Below are 18,323 nucleotides of genomic sequence, written 5' to 3'. Positions count from 1 at the left end.
CTGTCTCGCCTTCATGAGAAACAGCAAATGCCACTGTGGGCTACTTTTGACTTGGTGGACTCTCACCCAACACCTCTAGCCTCTCTTCCATGGCTCCCTCGAGCGCATCGTCCGTCCTCTATAGGCCCTTGTCTGGCCCATTCCCTTAGGTTGTGGGACGCGGTTAAGTATTCTGCGGGTCTGATCTCTCCACATTTGCCGTTACTTAGTCTCCTTCATAACCCGTTATTCCCACCAGGTCGGGATAATCCCTTACAGTTTGCATGGTGGACTGAACATGGCTTTGTAGATGTTCATTCTATGCTCTCCCCAACCAAGATTATTTCGTATTCACTTTTACGTTCCTCCCATGATATTCCCCTTAGGGAATACTATAGTTACTTACAACTTCGACATTTTCTCCAGAGCCTAATTAGATCACGACCTACCCCCTATACCATGACTCCCTTTGAAAGCTTATGTAGATCGCGCCCCCATTCCCCGGGACTGATATCTCTCATTTATACAGCGATTATCAACTCTAGGAGACCACCCTTGAGACCTTACCACCTTCAGTGGGAGGCTGAACTGGGGAGGCAACTCGATCCGGAAGATTGGCAGGCTATGACCGTGGCATTGTCTAAATGCTCTACTAACGTCCTCTTTCAGGAGAATGCTTATAAAGTGTTCTATAGGTGGTACTATACCCCGGCCAGACTGGCGAGTTTTATACCTTCTTATTCTCCCTTGTGTTTCCGTGGCTGCTCCCAGGAGGGTACTATGGCACACATCTGGTGGACCTGTCCCAGGGTATGCAGACTGTGGGTTAGAGTCTATGCGTTGCTCCGCAACCTCTTCGATACCAACCTAAAGAAGGACCCTTTTGAGGCCCTCTTATGGAAACCGATCACGGAGCTTCTCCGCCCTGAACGCCAGCTGGCGGCGCATGTTTTTACTGCAACTAAGTTGATCATTGCAAGGGCCTGGAAGACCCCGGTTCTCAGTTTTGAAGCAGTTAAAAACTGTATTAACGATATTATGGTAAATGAGAAACTCACTGCTGTCTTAGCAGATACCCACGATAAATTTCTCAGGGTGTGGCAACCCTGGGTGGCTAACAACCACCCCTCACGATTTAATCCAACACTACTTTCTCTTTGATAGGTCTCTGTTCCCCCCGCCCCGTGGACCCCCCCTTTTTTTTTCTCTTCCTTTCTTTCTTTTTTTCTCTCTTTCTTTTTTCTATTTACTTTTCTCTATTTCTTTTTCTCTTTCTCTTCATTGCCATTTGCTCATGCGCCTTATCTAGTTGACTTTCTTTCTTTTCAAACCTCCCTTTCTATGCGGCTTGGGCCCTCAGGCTCGGTCCTGTCGGCCCTGGACGCGGGATGCATTATTTGTTTTATACTTTGAAAAACAGATATCCTCTGCTATGTGCCTGCTAGAATTTAGATTTGTTTTGTGTTATTTTATGTACTATCTTAAAAAAAAAGAAAAAACATTTTTTTTTTTTTTTTGAACTGTTGCGTATTGTATAGCAACTTTGCTTTTAAGTTTTATAGTTACTCCGGCGTGTTAGCCGGCATGTTACCTAAGCCATCATTAGGTTAATTTAGCAGGCCACTTCTCATGAGAACGTTTTATTGCCGGTCCTCGGGATTCGCCTTGGACCCCTGGAAGCCGGATTACTCTCAGGTTTACGGACTATCTGTTCTGATGATTGATAGCTTACGGTGTGTCCACCGCTGTTTTATCTTTATTTTTCTCTTTGTATTTGTTTTTGTTTATTGATGTCTCTTTTCAATAAAACTCTTTGTACAAGAAAATGTACAATAAAAAGGTAGTAGCTGTAAAATACAAATATAATTATACAACTTCATACAAATTCGGAATTTCTGGTGATTTTATATTTCATACACATAATTAACGACATCAACACAAAAATAAAAGAATTTCTCTTTAAATTTTAAAATAACCCTGGGACAGCCCCAATAAACTATAAAAGGGGTGGTTAACCATGTCTTAAATGTTTAAAAATAATATCTGTTGTTGCTCGTAAGACAATTTTCTGACTCTCTCCGGCCGGAAGAAAGACGGAAATATATCTTGAGAATTTGAAATAAGTCCTAACTTCACAGGAGCTGCCAAATTAAAGTGAACGATAGACAATTTCCCTGGGACCACTATAGCCAATTTAGTTGCAATGAGGGTCTATACCTAATTTCACCCAGACACGGCATCAACACACAGTCTAGACAAATAATGTGGGAAAATTAATAATTACTAAACTGTCCTACACACTGTACATGATAAGGTTAAAACATAAATGGTAAATCTATCCAATCAGGCAGGCCCTTGCACTACATCAGGGGTGTCCCGTGGGCTCACAAGCCTTGCCCATTATCTTTGCAACACTAAAATAAATTTATTGGTAAAAAAACATACTCACAAACGAGTAATAAAATCGAGCAGATGATAAAAGGTCCATCATATGTAACATCCAGCAGGATCCGCTGGCCAGTAAAATGGGGTGGGAAAGTCCAAAAAAAAAATGCATTTCGAGCGGTAGACCTTCTTCTTCAGAGCCATTTTGTTTTCTTGTAGTTTTTCTTCTGGGTTCCCCCTAACCTGTTGAAAGTGGCAGCACAGCTGATGGGGTGGTGTGATTTGTGGAGACGTTTTTCCCTACTAATCCCACGGCAAGCTTTTGAGTGTTTAGCATGTAGCCTGAGCCCGTCTGGAGGGGCGCTGGGGAAGGAAGGCAAATGCATGCATGGAGGGATGCCAGGCATGTCGTGCAAACATAGCTGATGGTTGAAGGGTGTGTGCTAATGAGGTCAGCTGGTAAACTCCTTCCTGTGCCTTACTGGCTTCGCCATCCCAAATCAACATACCAGCAAGTAATGGAGCTTTCTAAGAAATACACCAAGGGCTAAGGTAAGGCCTTGTTCTCATTGTTCTCAAAATCAAAGGAAGCTTTTAATTTTCTGAAACCGAGGTACAAACCGCTCAATTTCAGGCCCATCTCCGCCATCCCCTTCCTGGTAAAAATTCTAGAGCAAGTAGTCTTCAGGCAGCTACAAAACTATTTTGAGGGGGGTAACCTCTTCCATGACACCCAGTCAGGGTTTCGCCCGGGAAGAGGAACCGAGATATCTGTGCTGGCCATGCGAGAAAGACTATTGACAATCCGTGACGCGGGGGGGTCGGCAGCCCTGATTCTGCTAGACCTCTCCGCAGCATTCGACACTGTCGACTATGATATACTGTTGGACAGATTAAAAAATCTTTTTGGTCTTAACGGGGTAGTCCTGAGCTGGATACGCTCGTTTCTCCATGAGAGAACACAATGTGTCAAGATGGGAACACACTGGTCTACCCCAAGAACTCTGACATGCGGAGTTCCACAGGGGAGTGCTCTATCGCCACTCCTCTTTAACTGCTATGTTCGTCCTCTTGCTGACATCATCCAGAACAATAACTTGGAGTGCCAGCTTTATGCCGATGACACACAAATTCTGGTTGATTCAGCAAGAGGACCTCAGCAGCCAGTTCAGTTGGCGAAATGCCTGGTAGAAATACAGGACTGGATGGCTGGCAATAGGCTTGGACTGAACGCAGCTAAAACTGAAGTTCTATTAATTGGTCCTACTAGCCCCCTATTGCTGGCTGCTTGGCCTCTATCTTTCGGACCCACACCCATTCCAGCCAAGCAGGTAAAAAACCTAGGAGTCATAATTGATGACACCCTCTCGTTTGTGCCCCACTTTAGAAACATCCTGCGGAATGCCAATTACCATCTAAGGCTCCTCAGAAAAGTAAAACATCTATTCACGCAAAATAACAGATCACTACTTGCCCAGGCTTTTATCCATTCCCGGTTAGACGGGGCAAACGTATTCCTATTGGGTGCCCCGCAGAAATGGGCCCATAAGCTCCAGGTGGTTCAGAACCACACTGCTCGCTTTGTACTCGGTCTAGCGAGACGAGACCATATTAGCCTGGCCAGGAGATCACTTCATTGGCTCCCTATCGAGCAGAGAGTGATCTTTAAAACGCTCTGTATCTTCTTTCGTGCATACTGGGGACAGGGTCCCAAGTACTTACAAAGCTTGGCGGTGCACTATGAACCCTCGCGCCCATTAAGATCCAAGACCCAACATTTAGCCACAGTTATTTCATCTAAATATTCTTCCATGGGAGGCAAACGACTCCAGAGTAGGGGTGCCATGCTGTGGAATGCCCTCTCCTTGGAACTTAAAGCGGGGGTTCACCCTATCGACAGGAAAAAAAAAAAAAAAATTTCTTTTACCTTTAAATCAGGCACTGTAGCGCGAGCTACAGTATGCCTGTCCCGAATTTTTTCCCCCCATACTCACCTTGTAGTCGTCCATCGAAGATACCGGGGAATGGGCGTGCCTCTGGAGACGGAGGATGATTGACGGCCGGCTCTGGCGCGTCACGCTTCTCCGGAAATAGCCGAAATAGGCTTGGTCTTCACGACGCGTGCGCATAGCCTGTGCGCACGCGCCGTGAAGAGCCGAGACCTACTCCGGCTGTCTTCGGGGAGAGTGACGTGCCAGGGCCGGCCGTCAATCATCCTCCCTCTCCATAGGCACGCCCATTCCCCGCGGGAGCCGAAATCTACGATGGACGACTACGAGGTGAGTACGGGGTTAAAAAAATCGGGACAGGCATACTGTAGCTCGCGCTACAATGCCTGTCTCGATGCTAACATCATGTGGGTCAGGGTGAACTACCGCTTTAAGATGACACCTAACCTGCTCCTCTTCAGAAAAAAACTGAAGACGGATCTGTTCGTCCAGGCCTATGGATAAATTTATATTCTTTTCCCTCTCACAGTCCGCCCCATCATTGAAGGGGCCACTTGCCTCTCTAATAACTATGATGTCTTCTACCCCTCCTCTAGTATCCCCACTGTTCCTTTTTTCTTTTATATTTTTTCTCATATACTTCACGGCTCTTTCCTCTTGCTCCCCTAAGGGCTGGATACCCTTTCCTTTCACCGCCCTCTCTTCTGTTTTCTTTCTCTTCTTCACCACGGATTGATTCAAATTTACATCTCATCAGTGGCGCTTAGACGCTCACTTCACAGTGGGCATTTGGCGCCTAACTAAGCTCGAAAATCAATCAATCATTAACCACTTGAGCTCCAGAAGGTTTTACCAACTTCCTGACCAGGCAATTTTTTTGCGATATGGCACTGACAATTGCACGGTTGTGCGACGCTGAACACAAATACAATTTATGTCCTTTTTTCCCCACAAATAGAACTTTCTTTTGGTGGTTTTTGATTACCTCTGTAGTTTTTATTTTTTGCGCAATAAACAAAAAAAAAAAGAAGTACGGTACATTTTGAATTAAAAAACTATATTTTTTTACTTTCTGCTATAAAACATTCCCAATATTTTTTTTTAAAAAAATCTAATTTCCTAATCAGTTTAGGCCAGTATGTATTCTGCTACATATTTTTGGTAAAAAAAATCCCAATAAGCATATATTTATTGGTTTGCACAAAATGTATCATGTCTACAATGGGATAGATTTATTGCAATTTTTACTAGTAATGGTGGCGATCCGCGATTTTTAGTGGGACTGCGACGTTGTGGCGGACATATTGGACACTTTTTGGGGGCCAGTGACACCAATACAGTGATCAGTGCTAAGAAAAAATGCACTGTCAACGTATAAATGACACTGTGCAACAGGCGCCGTCGCGGAACCTCTCCTCTGTTAAACAGCCACTTTCAGCGCCGTAATGCGTTCCATGCTGGAACGCATACGGCGCTCGCACGATGACGTCATCGCCCGGCGCTGTGCTGCGTTCCAGCGTGGAACGCGGAAGTGCGCTGTGAATCGGCGCTTTTCTCTGATTCAGTGCGATGCACTGCACCTGGAGGACACCTGCTGCTGCCTTTAAAGGCATTGATTTTACAAACCTACTTTGTTCTATTATTGTCGGCCATAGCCGGCTAGGCTATCAACCTTTCCTGCCATCCTTGGAGGCATCTACTATCAAGGCTACAGAGGTACTACAGATCCCAGCAATCCCTGGACTGCATCGCACCCCATGCTGCAACACCTACTCCTTTAGTGCTGTTGCACCTGTTACAACAGAGAGTCATTGCTGGGGAAAACCTTGGGCCTTCCTTGCTGAACATCCTTACCACGGAATCCCTATTGCCTGCACAGAAGCCTGCAAAGGGATAAGTAGCTATTGTGTCACTTGTAGTGCTATAGGAAGAACTGTTGCTTATGTTTCATCTAACACAATTGCTATTGTTTGTAAATGTCTCTTGGCTATCAACATACTATGTGGGATTTTCCTCTTTGCTAAGGATTGTATGCAAAGGAAGAACTTAAAAGGGACATCTACACTCAAAGTACCTAAGCTATATTCACTTCTCATATGTAACTATTAGTTGTTACTATAACTTCTACTTAATATGTGTACTCTCAAAGTACCTGAGCTATATTGCCTCTCATACGCAACTATTAATTGTAACTACAATTCTTATTTACTACGAGTACTCTCAAAGTACCTGAGCTATATTGCCTGTCATACGAAACTATTGGTTGTCACTACAACTCATATTTACTACGTGCTGACATAAGTGCTACTTGTATATGGGCCCATGCCCTAAAGTTGCGTAACATGTTCACCTAAACTTTCTATGCTAAGGGTTGACGTATTCTATACCTTCTCCCTTAAGTCGCCTAATGCACAACGCTATGTAATACTCATAATCACTAGCGTACAGTTGTGCATTGAAATCCTTTAGAACATAATATAATTTTAAATGCTAAGCTCTGGTCGCATGTTGTAATGCGTCCATCCTTAGTAGCGCAACGCCTTTCTTTATGTGACAGACATGATGTAGAGAACCCCCAAACTCCTGTTTGTGAGGAGTGATGCCTGGGGCCCAATTTTGAGTTGTCACATAGAGAAGCGCATTGAAATCCTTGCATCCGCAGTTGTGGTTCACTCCCGTTCCCTTAGTGCCGTTACACACTGGCAGGGAAGGGGTTAACACCAGGTGCAATCAAAGGGTCAAGTGTGTCCTTGGGACGTGTTTTCTAACTGTGTGGGGGACATATACACGGGAGGAAAAGAGAGATCCATATTTCAGCTTAGCTGAATCACAAGATCTCTCTATTCCTCTCTGACAGGCAGACCGTCTCTCCTCTGAATGATTGGTGGGTCGCGACAGTCATTACGGCCGCCAGGCCCGCTGATTGGCTCCCGCTGTGTCCAATCATGCCCCTCACACAAGTTGCACAAAATTCACGTACATGTACGTGATTTTGCGCAGCCGGGCTACCCTGTCGCAGTATATGTGGTGGGCAGTCCGAAAGTGGTTAATGGTATATTGATAAATAGGGGAGCTGAATTTTAGGAAAAAAAGTGAGCTTTAAAAGGGAGCTTATCTGAGGTCTAAATGGGAGCTGATCAGGGATCTGAAACATAGATAAAAGGGGGCTGATCTGAAGTCTGAATGTTTAGGAGAGGCCACTGATGCAGAAGCATTTTTTTACTCCCACTGACACCAGGTTTTTTTTTTCCTCCTTCTAACGTTGAGCATTTTAAGGTGCCAAGCAAGCATTTTTCTCTGACTATATAGTTTTTCCCACCCACTAATGAAGCTGGGTGTTTTTCATCCTACCGATTTGGCACATCAGTGATTTCACAGGACAATCAAAGGGTTTGAAGGAAAACTCCAGGATTTTTATAAACCACAACCAGCAGCCCTCTTGCCCAACAGCGTCAGAATAGTTCCAGAGCAGCAGCACAAGAGCATAAAGTACCGTATTTGCCGGCGTATAAGACGACTGGGCGTATAAGACGACCCCCTAATTTTCCAGCTAAAATGTTGGTTTTGGGATATACTCGCCGTATAAGACTACCCCCTTAATACTAGTCTGTCTGGAAGCTGAGGGGTAGCCAGAACAACCGCTGACAGGAACAACCGCTGACATAAACAGGCTTTTTTCAGATCTCACTGTGCCATTACATTACATTACATGCCTCACTGTGCCATTACATGCCTCACGGTGCCATTACATGCCTCACGGTGCCATTGCCTACCTCACGGTGCCATTATACATGCCTCACTGTGCCATTAGGAACATGCCTCACTGTGCCATTAGGAACATGCCTCACTGTGCCATTAGGAACATACCTCACTGTATGCACAGTATGTCAGACGGCGGCCATCCACGATTCAAAAGCTGTGCCTCCTCCTCAGGCTGTGATAGGCAGAACACTCGTTTTCCCAGCAGAGCCTCTGTTCAGTGTTCCGCCTATCACGGATGTCCTCTCGTCCGAGGGTGAGAATGAGAAGGCATCCGTGATAGGCGGAACACTGAACAGAGGCTCTGCTGGGAAAACAAGTGTTCTGCCTATCACGGAACAGCCTGGAGGAGGAGGCGCAGCTTTTGAATCGTGGATGGCCGCCGTCTGACCACAGGTACCCGGCGTATAAGACGACCCCCGACTTTTGGGGCATTATTTTACACGCCAAAAGTCGTCTTATATGCCGGAAAATACGGTAGCAACTTGTGTTGCGTTTGATAACAAATATATTATATGAACAATTTTTCTATATGATTGTCATAGAATAGAAATCAGGTTACTGCAGGTTTGTTTGAGGATGCTTCTCAAACTAGTGCCTTGGCAACAAGTACACAGACTGTCTTCAAACAATAGGAACTTGGATACCATTGTTGCATTTCAGTTGACAGTTTCAGCAGTCTACTGTCTTTATAGCTACAGTAAACAGGTAATATATAACCTATGGCATGTATGATGGCAGAGTGCCATCTTGAGGTAGAATTTGAGAGTGCCTCTCTAATTGAAAGCTACAGAGATGTTTTTATGTTAGTCGGTTCTTATGGTAAACAACCTGAGGACAAGATTCTCATCATGCCGACCAAAAGGACTTCATCATACATTAGAACCAGAAAAAGTCTGTAACCAGCCAAAAAGAAGGATATCTGATTTCCACCAACTGCTTAAGAAGCCTAAGTTAAGTAACTTTTAAGCGTATTTGTACGGTTTACAGACCATAGTTTCTGCTTATTTGCTTGGCATCCTAATTGATATATCTATCAGTCTTGATACAAAACTATTACAATATTAGGAATACAGTATGTACAGCATTTTTGTATAGTAAAATCACATTTGTACACTTCAGAGATCTGAGCTTCCTTGCTTATACCGCAAAGTAAGGCTAGGTTCACATCACGATTTTTACATCCGATAATCGGACCGTTAAATCGGATGGAATCTTATATGACAAAATCGTATGTAATCGTATGTCAAAAAAAAATCGGATCCTGATTTTAAATAATGTCTGGCAATGGCCATAAAAGAAGATTCTTGAAGTTTCTAGCTCGTTCCAGTGTCTAGTGCGCATGCGTAATAAAAAATCGGGTACGTTTTATCGGATAAAAACGCACAGTCATCCGATTTATTTACGATTTAGATTGACCGCAATATAAAAAAAATCGGACACGATTTTAATACGATTTCAAATCAGGACCAAAAATCGTGGTCAAACACGATTTTTGATGCGATTTTAAATCGTATCAAATCTGATGCAGATCAAATCGGATGCACTTGGGGACCTACATTAATGAATGGAAGTGAATGGATACGTTTTGCCATACAGATTTGTACGATTTCAAACCTAAGAATCGTGAGAACAAGTAGGATGATAAAATCGTGGTGTGAATGCACCCTAACCTTGCTAGATAGATGCAAGCAAAACATAACTGAACACCAATGCAAAGATATGGTTTAATTTGCTTTCACTGGCAACAGGGTTAATTTTTCTTGCACTGATGTGGTTAACTTTTATTCTGACCAACACCAAAAATAAAGCAAATTTTTAATGACACTGACAATCGGAAATATTTTTTTATTTTCACTGACACCACCAATGTAACTCATTCTTACTCTAAACAATGGGGCTTATTTTTACTCCCACTGACAAAAATAACACAAGCATTCACAGACAGTCTTTTTACCTTTATTTTCTGTTTTTGGTTCTACAAACATTTATTTAATGGGTTTTTTGTTTGTAATGATTATTAGGTGTGTGTGTGTGTGTGTGTGTGTGTGTGTGTGTGTGTGTGTGTGTGTATATATACAGTTGTGCTCATAAGTTGACATACCCAGGCAGAATCTATGATTTCTTGGCCATTTTTCAGAGAATATGAATAACACAAAACGTTTTCTTTCACTTATGGTTAGTGTTTGGCTGAAGCCAGTTATTATCAATCAACTGTGTTTAAAAAAAATCAGGAGTTTTATTGAAGGAGAATTTACATTACAAAAAAAGTATACAGTCAGCACATGGAACAGATATGGTATAATACAATGAATTCGATACATCATATGTTGTATATTTGTTGTCCAATCAACAGTAGGAACAGTGAGGCAGTACAAAAATTGTGCATTGAGAAAGTACTGTATATAGGAGTTAGACCCAGGTAAGAGGGGGGGGGTGTAACGGAACCCCAAACGGGACAGGGGTTAAAGCCGTTTAGGATATTCCATTCCCGAACCCAAGGCAGCTATCGACACTCCACAATCCGACGAACACAACCCATACGAATTCCCCCATTAACAAGACACAGCTATGTTTGAGGTTCAACAGAAAAGGCAATCTTTATTGAGAAAGCATGCTCTTATATACACAAAAATAATACTGCAGTAACCAAATGAACAATGACCCAACTCCACCCACAACATCAGACAATGGTTCCTAACGAGCCTCAATACACATCTTTCAGTAGACATTCTGGCTCCAGCTCTGACATAATTTACATGAGCTAATTAACTACAATGGATAATTCAGACACCTGACCTTTGCGCTGTCTGTTAACTCACAATACACATTTATCATCAATAGACCTTCACACAATACAGGGTCAATTAGCACAAGCCACAATGAAAGATCCTTAGAAGCTATCATCACTCTAAATGACTTTGTGCCAGAAGATTTGTCTCTGTGCTGTTTGGCGTATTGTAAGCGGGATACTTTGTGGCATTTGTGTAGTAATGACTTTCTTCTGGCAACTCGACCATGCAGCCCATCTTTCTTCAAGTGCCTCCTTATTGTGCATCTTGAAAAGTCACACCACATGTTTTCAGCGAGTACTGTATTTCACCTGAAGTTATTTGTGGGTTTTTCTTTGCATCCCGAACAATGTTCCTGGCAGTTGTGAAATTTTAGTTGGTCTACCTGACCGTGGTTTGGTTTCAACAGAACCCTTCATTTTCCACTTCTTGATTAGAGTTTGAACACTGCTGATTGGCATTCTCAATTCCTTGGATGTCTTATTATATCCCTTTCCTGTTTTATACAGTTCAACTACCTTTCCTGCAGATCCTGTGACAATTCTTTTGCTTTCCCGATGACTCAGAATTCAGAAACGTCAGTGCAGCACTGGATGCAAGATGCAAGGGTCTGTCAGGAGTCTAGAAACTCATTGACCTTTATACAAACCCACTAATTACAAGCAAACAGATCAACGGTGAGGATGGCTACCTTTAATAGCCATTCAAACCCCTTTGTGTCAACTTGTGTGCATGTTATCAGGCCAAAATCACCAGGGTATGTAAACTTTTGATCAGGGTCATTTGGGTAGTTTCTGTTGTGTTTACGATTTAAAAAGAGTAAACACAATTGATTGATATTAAATGGCTTCAGCCAAATACCACAAGTGAAAGAAATGTTTTTTTGTGTTATTATTCATATTGTCTGAAAAATGGCCAAAAGAAATTAAAATTCTAACAGGGTATGTAAACGTATGAGCATAACTATATATGGAGAACTTCCTCCATTGAAAATCTTATTTGGATTTTTTTTTCTTGTTTAATGTTTTTTTTAAATTCAAGTTTGTAAGATACAAGGCATTATTTAAAATGTTGGTACAGTATGTCTTTTTAAAACATTTATGCATAATCTTCTGTTGGTCATTCTATTTGTTCTAGTATGCCAGTTAGTCACCCTTTTTATAGAAATGTAATTTGATGTAATAACATGTGGGTAGGCAGTCTTTCTACACCCAATTTTAAAACTGGCCGGGTGGACACTAAATTCAATGCTGACATTGAGGACATATATTAACCATATAGGAAAATTTAGGTAAATAAGGAAATAGAGATGAGAATCGAAGGAGGAATAGGAAAAGGATAGGAAGGAAAATCCATTACTAGGACTGTTAATTGATATAGCTTCAGAAATAAAAATCTGAGATACACTCCCACAAAGATATATTTTTTGCAGTATTGTGTGTATGGAGAGAATGCAATAGTCAGAAGTTACAGACATAGAATAGTTGATTCAAGGTAACCGTGTGTTTTCGAATGATCTAAAGAGAAATTATGTATATATGGGCATTTTCACCAGACATGGGTGAAGTTAGCTATTCTGTATGGCACTACATACCACCTAAATAACAGTTTGCAATTGGTTTCTAGGGCATTTACATTTTGGAGCAAGTTCTGTTGGTGTTCCAAATTTGCTTCCAGCCCTTATCATCAACATTCATCTGCAATTTGTTTTCTCAACTACTGATGTATAAAACCAGAGTTGGTAAGAGCGTAGCGTTTATAGTAGAGTATATGAGGAAAATTAGGCCAGGGGTGAGTTTGTCTTTATTACATATACATTTCAAAGCTGTGAATGTTTCTGTAGAGTTAGTTTTTTTACTGTTCGTGGATGCAATTTAAAATTTGTAAATAGGAGATTTTTACATTTTTGAGTTACATATGTTCAATGGCATTTTAGTATATCATTTACGAAGGTGTGTAAAATTTAGGCATGACAAATTTAAGAAACATTTAGTTAATTTCGTCCTCTGTGTGAAGGAGAGATTATGTAAGCAGAGTTAAAGTGGTAAGTGTGGAGATAAGAGGTTGCAGGAATATTTTATATTATCCTATATGTTATTAGATTCAAGATCAGTTAACTGTCTTATGGTATAAGCCAGAGTATATTAACTATTCTATAGAGAACTCCTTTAATGTATGATTCAATCTTGTAAAATTAGGAAATTGATGATCACAAGATGTTTTTATAAAACCCAACAAAGGAGGGCAGTAGTACTACATGCTAGTTTCTGTTATAGGCAAATGGCTAGCGGCTCAAAATAAATCTATCATTTATCCACGAATGTAAAATGGAACTTTGCATGAAAATGCAAGGTCCTGCCATTTTTTAGCCTGGTTAAGCTGTCCTGCAAAAATCTATCCAGGAAAAAAGTGTATCTATCTGCAATTATAGCGTATACAGAGTGTGTGTGTGTGTGTGTGTAAATGAAAATAATTTCGTGGTCTCTTTATTATCCAATTAACTAAATGAAATCCCCCCACGGGACCCCCTCTAATGCCGTGTACACACAGTCGGAATTTCCGACGACAAATGTTCGATGTGAGCTTGTTGTCGGAAAATCTGACCGTGTGTATGCTCAGACATTTGCTGTGTGAAATTCCGATCACGTGTAGCCAATTCCGATGCACAAAATTCCACGCATGCTCTGAATCAAGCAGAAGAGCCACACTGGCTATTGAACTTAATTTTTCTCGGCTTGTCGCAGAAAAGATGCCCAAGTGCCCAAAAACGCACAAAAGGAGGACAAAAAAAAGCTAAAAAATGCACCAAAAACAAACAATCACAGCAAGTCCTAGTCTCAGCGAGACAAGGACCAAGCCGAACTGTGGTAAGTATATCGAGGGAGCAGAGGCCACACCAAAGGGGGAGCACCACAAACTGATAATGCCGCCCCAGATCGCAAAAGCGTAGGCAACTCTGGCAGCCCTCACAGAAAGGAATGTGCACAGAAGCATCCTCTATGTCGAGGGAGGCCAGGGAATCTCCCCCCCCCCCCGAGCAAGAGAGGCTACTACAGAGTGAACAGATTTCATCAAGAACTCGTGAGCCTGCACAAAATGAGAGATCCATGATCATAGCGAACACCATCCTTCTTTGGAACTGCAGATTGAAGTAAAAGCCCTGGCACCACTCCAACTCATGCCCCAGGACAATCACTTCTCAAAGAGCAGGTCCTGCACAGCCCAGTATAGGGCTTGTAGATGCGCTGGTGAGAGACAAAGATTGGAGAGGAAAAACCTGTTCAGTGGAGAGGGACTAAATTCAATTTTGTAACGGGATACAATGATTTTGCTGACCCTTGGTCAGGAAGGAAGGGGGTCTGTGGGCCCAAAAAACGGCAAAGGTGACCGCCCAACCCAGGAATGAGGGAGGGGCAAACCTCATGCCGATGAGAACTTTTGGGACGTGGAGCCTGTAGCCGAAGAACCACAAAAATCTGCTAATATGCCACAAAGGCAGACCTAGACTTCCGATGTGGTTCCTTCTCTGTCATGGCCTAAACGATGAAGATACTCTAGCCATCTGAAAGGCTCAGATAATGGGTCTTCATAATGTCGCCCAATGTAGCGCCAAACAGATGTCCACCATGAAAGGGAAGGTCTGCCAAGGCTAAATACAGAAGACTAGTCAGCAGACCAACATGTTGAGTAATTACCGAATAAACAGGTCCATAGCAGAAATGCAAAATTGTTCTAGTACCTGCATAGGTAGAGGCTATACTGGCATGTGCTTAAGTGGTTAAAATTTAAATCCCTTTTTGATTAAACCCACCCCTAACACGTGACAAACTGTCTGGAAATTGGCTGCAGTGAATATACAGCGGTGAAAATAATTATTTAATCCCCTGCAGATTTTGTAAGTTTGCCCACGTAGAGAGAAGCTGAAGTGTCTATAATTTTTATCAGAGGTGTATTGTAAATGATAGCGACAGAATATCAACCAAGAATCCAGAAAAAACACATTACAAATGTTTTGAATTGAGTTGCAGTTCAGTGAGTAAAATAAGTATTTGATCCCCAAGCAAAACATGACTTAATACTTGGTGGAAAAACCCATGTTGGCAAGCACAGAGGTAAGACGTTTTGTGTAGTTGGTTACCAGGTTTGCACACATCCCAGGAGGGACTTTGGTCCACTCTTCTTTACATATCTTCTCTAAATCCTTAAGGATTCTTGTCTGTCACTTGACAACTCAATGGTTTAAGCTCCCTCCATACATTTTATATAGGATTAGGGTCTGGAGACTGGCAGGCCACTCCATGACCTTAGTGTGCTTCTTCTCGAGCCACTCCTTTGTTGCCCTGGTGGTATGCTTTGGGTCATTGTCATGCTTGAAGACCCATCCACGACCCATGTTCCATGTTCTGGCTGAGGGAAGAAGGTTCTCATCAAGATTTTACAATACATGGCCCTGTCCATTTGCCCCTCAATGCGGCAAAGTAGGCCTGTACCCGAAACAGCCCCAAAGCATGTTTCCACTTCCGTGCTTGACTGTAGGGATGGTGTTCTTATGGTCATAACATTTTTCTTCATCCAAACACAGCGAGTTGAGTTAATGCCAAAGAGCCCAATTTTGGTATCATCTGACCACACCTTTTTGAGGAGAGGGAGATTGCGGGCGCTGCAAGATTTCAATCCATGGCGACGTATTGTGTTACCAATGGTTTGTTTGGCGACTGGTGGTCCCAACTGCCTTGAGATCATTCAGAAGCTCCTCCCGTGTAGTTCTGAACTTATTACTCTCTTTTCCCATGATCATCCTTACCCCATGAGGTGAAATCTTGCATGGAGCTCCAGACCGAGGGTGATTGATGGTATTTTTATTTCTCCCATTTGCGAATAATCTCTCCAACAGTTGCCTCCTTCTGACCAAGCTTCTTGCTGATGGTCTTGTAGCCCATTCCAGCCTTGTGTAGGTCTACAATCTTGTCTAACATCCTTTGACAGCTCTTTGGTCTCGCCCATAATCGTGAGGTTTGAATGGAAGAAAGAGATTCTGTGGACAGGTGTCATTTATAGACATAGCCAACTGTCATTAGGAGCACCTTCTTAAATTGACAGGAATAATCTGTGTACCACATGAGTACATACTGTAGCCAGTCTGTAGGAGGCAGAATTATTGTTGGTTGGTAGGGGATCAAATACTTATAACATTTGTATCGTGTTTTTTCTGGATTTTTGGTTGATATTCTGTCTCAATCATTTAGATTACACCTTTGATAAAAAAAAAAAAATATAGACCCTTCATTTCTTTGTAAGTGGGCAAACTTACAAAATCTGCAGGGGATCAAATAAATATTTTCCCCACTGTACAACTCGTACAACAAATTAAGGAAATTGGGTAAACTGTATTTACAGTTGCAGTTTTTATGAAATGCTTAGCAGTTTGCCTGCTGGCTTAATTATTTGCTACCAGAGGTTGTAGGTTGCAAATTAACTTTAGTAAATCCAAACCCCTAAATATATCTTTACCTGCAAATACAATGTCAATCTGCCAACAAAACGTCCCTTTTAGTTGGGATGTACACTCCCTAACATACCTTGGAATACAAATACCTGTACAATTAGATAATCTTTACTCGTGTAACTTTATACCTATAATTAAATCTATTGAAGATGATCTTAAAGACTGGAATAAAGGATTCTTCTCATTGTTTGGAAGAGCGGCAATATTAAAAATGAATATTCTTCCTAGACTCCTTGATCTCCTACAAACAATTCCAATTAAACTACCAGCTTCTTTCTTTAATACTTATAAGCGAATTTGCCTAAAAAGTATTTGGGCCTCTAAACAACCCAGAGTGAAATGGAATAAATTGATTACCCCCAAATTATTAGGTGGAATCGGCCTTCCTGACATACAAAGATACCATTGGTCATGTCATTTGTCTTGTGTAATTGATTGGCATCTACATACCACCAAAGCTTGGATAGACCTAGAAGCAGCAATATCTGATATACCAATTCGTCATCTACCATGGATTAAACCTCGCAAAATTCCTAGTAGATATAAAACTCATCCTCTTACTGGCCCTACACTTTTAATTTTTCGATTACTTTATAAGAAATGTAATATTGCCTCATCCCCTGGACCCATTACTCCAATAGTCCATAACAAAGACTTCCCATTGAGGACCTCAGAACCTGACATACATGACTCACCCTCCACTCCCTCTATCAGAGCTAAATCTCTCTTTGAGAAGGGCGATTTAATTTCCTTCGACGACCTGATTGCTCAAAATCCTGATAGAAATATTCCCTTCCTCAAATATACTCGGATTAAAAACATCCTATTTAGTTCTGATTCACCTTCTCAATGGTACAGAGATCTAACACCCTTTGAAAACATTTGCACTAGTTCGGAACCACACAGACCAGGTATGCCTTACTTTTTGATGACTGTGATCCTGTGATAGATAAGACTAGCCAAAAATTGGAAAGTGAACTTAACTTAAACCTTTCTAGAATTGATTGGGAACGTGTCTTCACTTATATTCACAAAGGTTCTTTAAATGTTTTAACTCAAGAAAATGGTTTTAAGATATACTCTAGATCAGTGGTTCTTAACCTTGTTGGAGGTACTGAAGCCCACCAGTTTTATATGCGCATTCACCGAACCCTTCTTAATTGGAAAAATGTAAAATATGATTTTGCGTGTGATGGGCACAGTGGCTGCGTGTGATGGGCACAGTGGCGACAATTGATGGCACAGAGGCTGCATGTGATGGCATAGTGAGGCTGCAATTTATATATACGGTATATATATATATATATATATATATATATATATATATATATATATATATATATTTTTGCTAGTCAGAGAAGGCTCATTTAAAATAAAACATTTTTTTTATCTGCCATTTTATATTAATAAAGTGCTGGTCACCTCACCTCAGTCAGCCTCCTTCCCCCCCCCCAATCCAGCCATTTAATTATATGCTCTTAACAGGTTATACTTACTTTTAAACAAGTTCAGTAGTCTTTTTTTAGCACACGGTCTGCTAGGTTCAAATTCTACTAGTCAGGCAGGCTCCTCGAGACTAGTCCTTGCCTCTCTAGCACGTCACAGGCAGCGCCGACACACAGTTCTCTGCGCAGCGCTCCGAGTCCCCCCCTTCCGGCCTTGAGTGCAGTGACGTCACGCCGCTGGAAGGGACCAAGACTCCTTCATAGGGGGAGTAAACAGGCTGCAGCAGACAGGAAAGGGAGCCAGGAGGTGATGGTCCCGGATGCAGGAGTGCACTGGGCACACAATTTGTACAGTGCCGCTGGCGGCAGCGGCAGAGCTCCACATGCGGCTGCGCCCCCCCTCCTATACGAAATGGTATCGCCCAGGGCACCCGTCCGCCCCTGCCTTGTACTGCCGGCCCTGTGTGACCTCCGCCAAACCCCCGAGACTCACTCACCGAACCCCTGG

This window comes from Rana temporaria, chromosome 7 (genome assembly GCF_905171775.1).
Source record: "Rana temporaria chromosome 7, aRanTem1.1, whole genome shotgun sequence".
Taxonomy (NCBI): Eukaryota; Metazoa; Chordata; class Amphibia; order Anura; family Ranidae; genus Rana; species Rana temporaria.
This window is presented reverse-complemented; position numbering follows the sequence as displayed.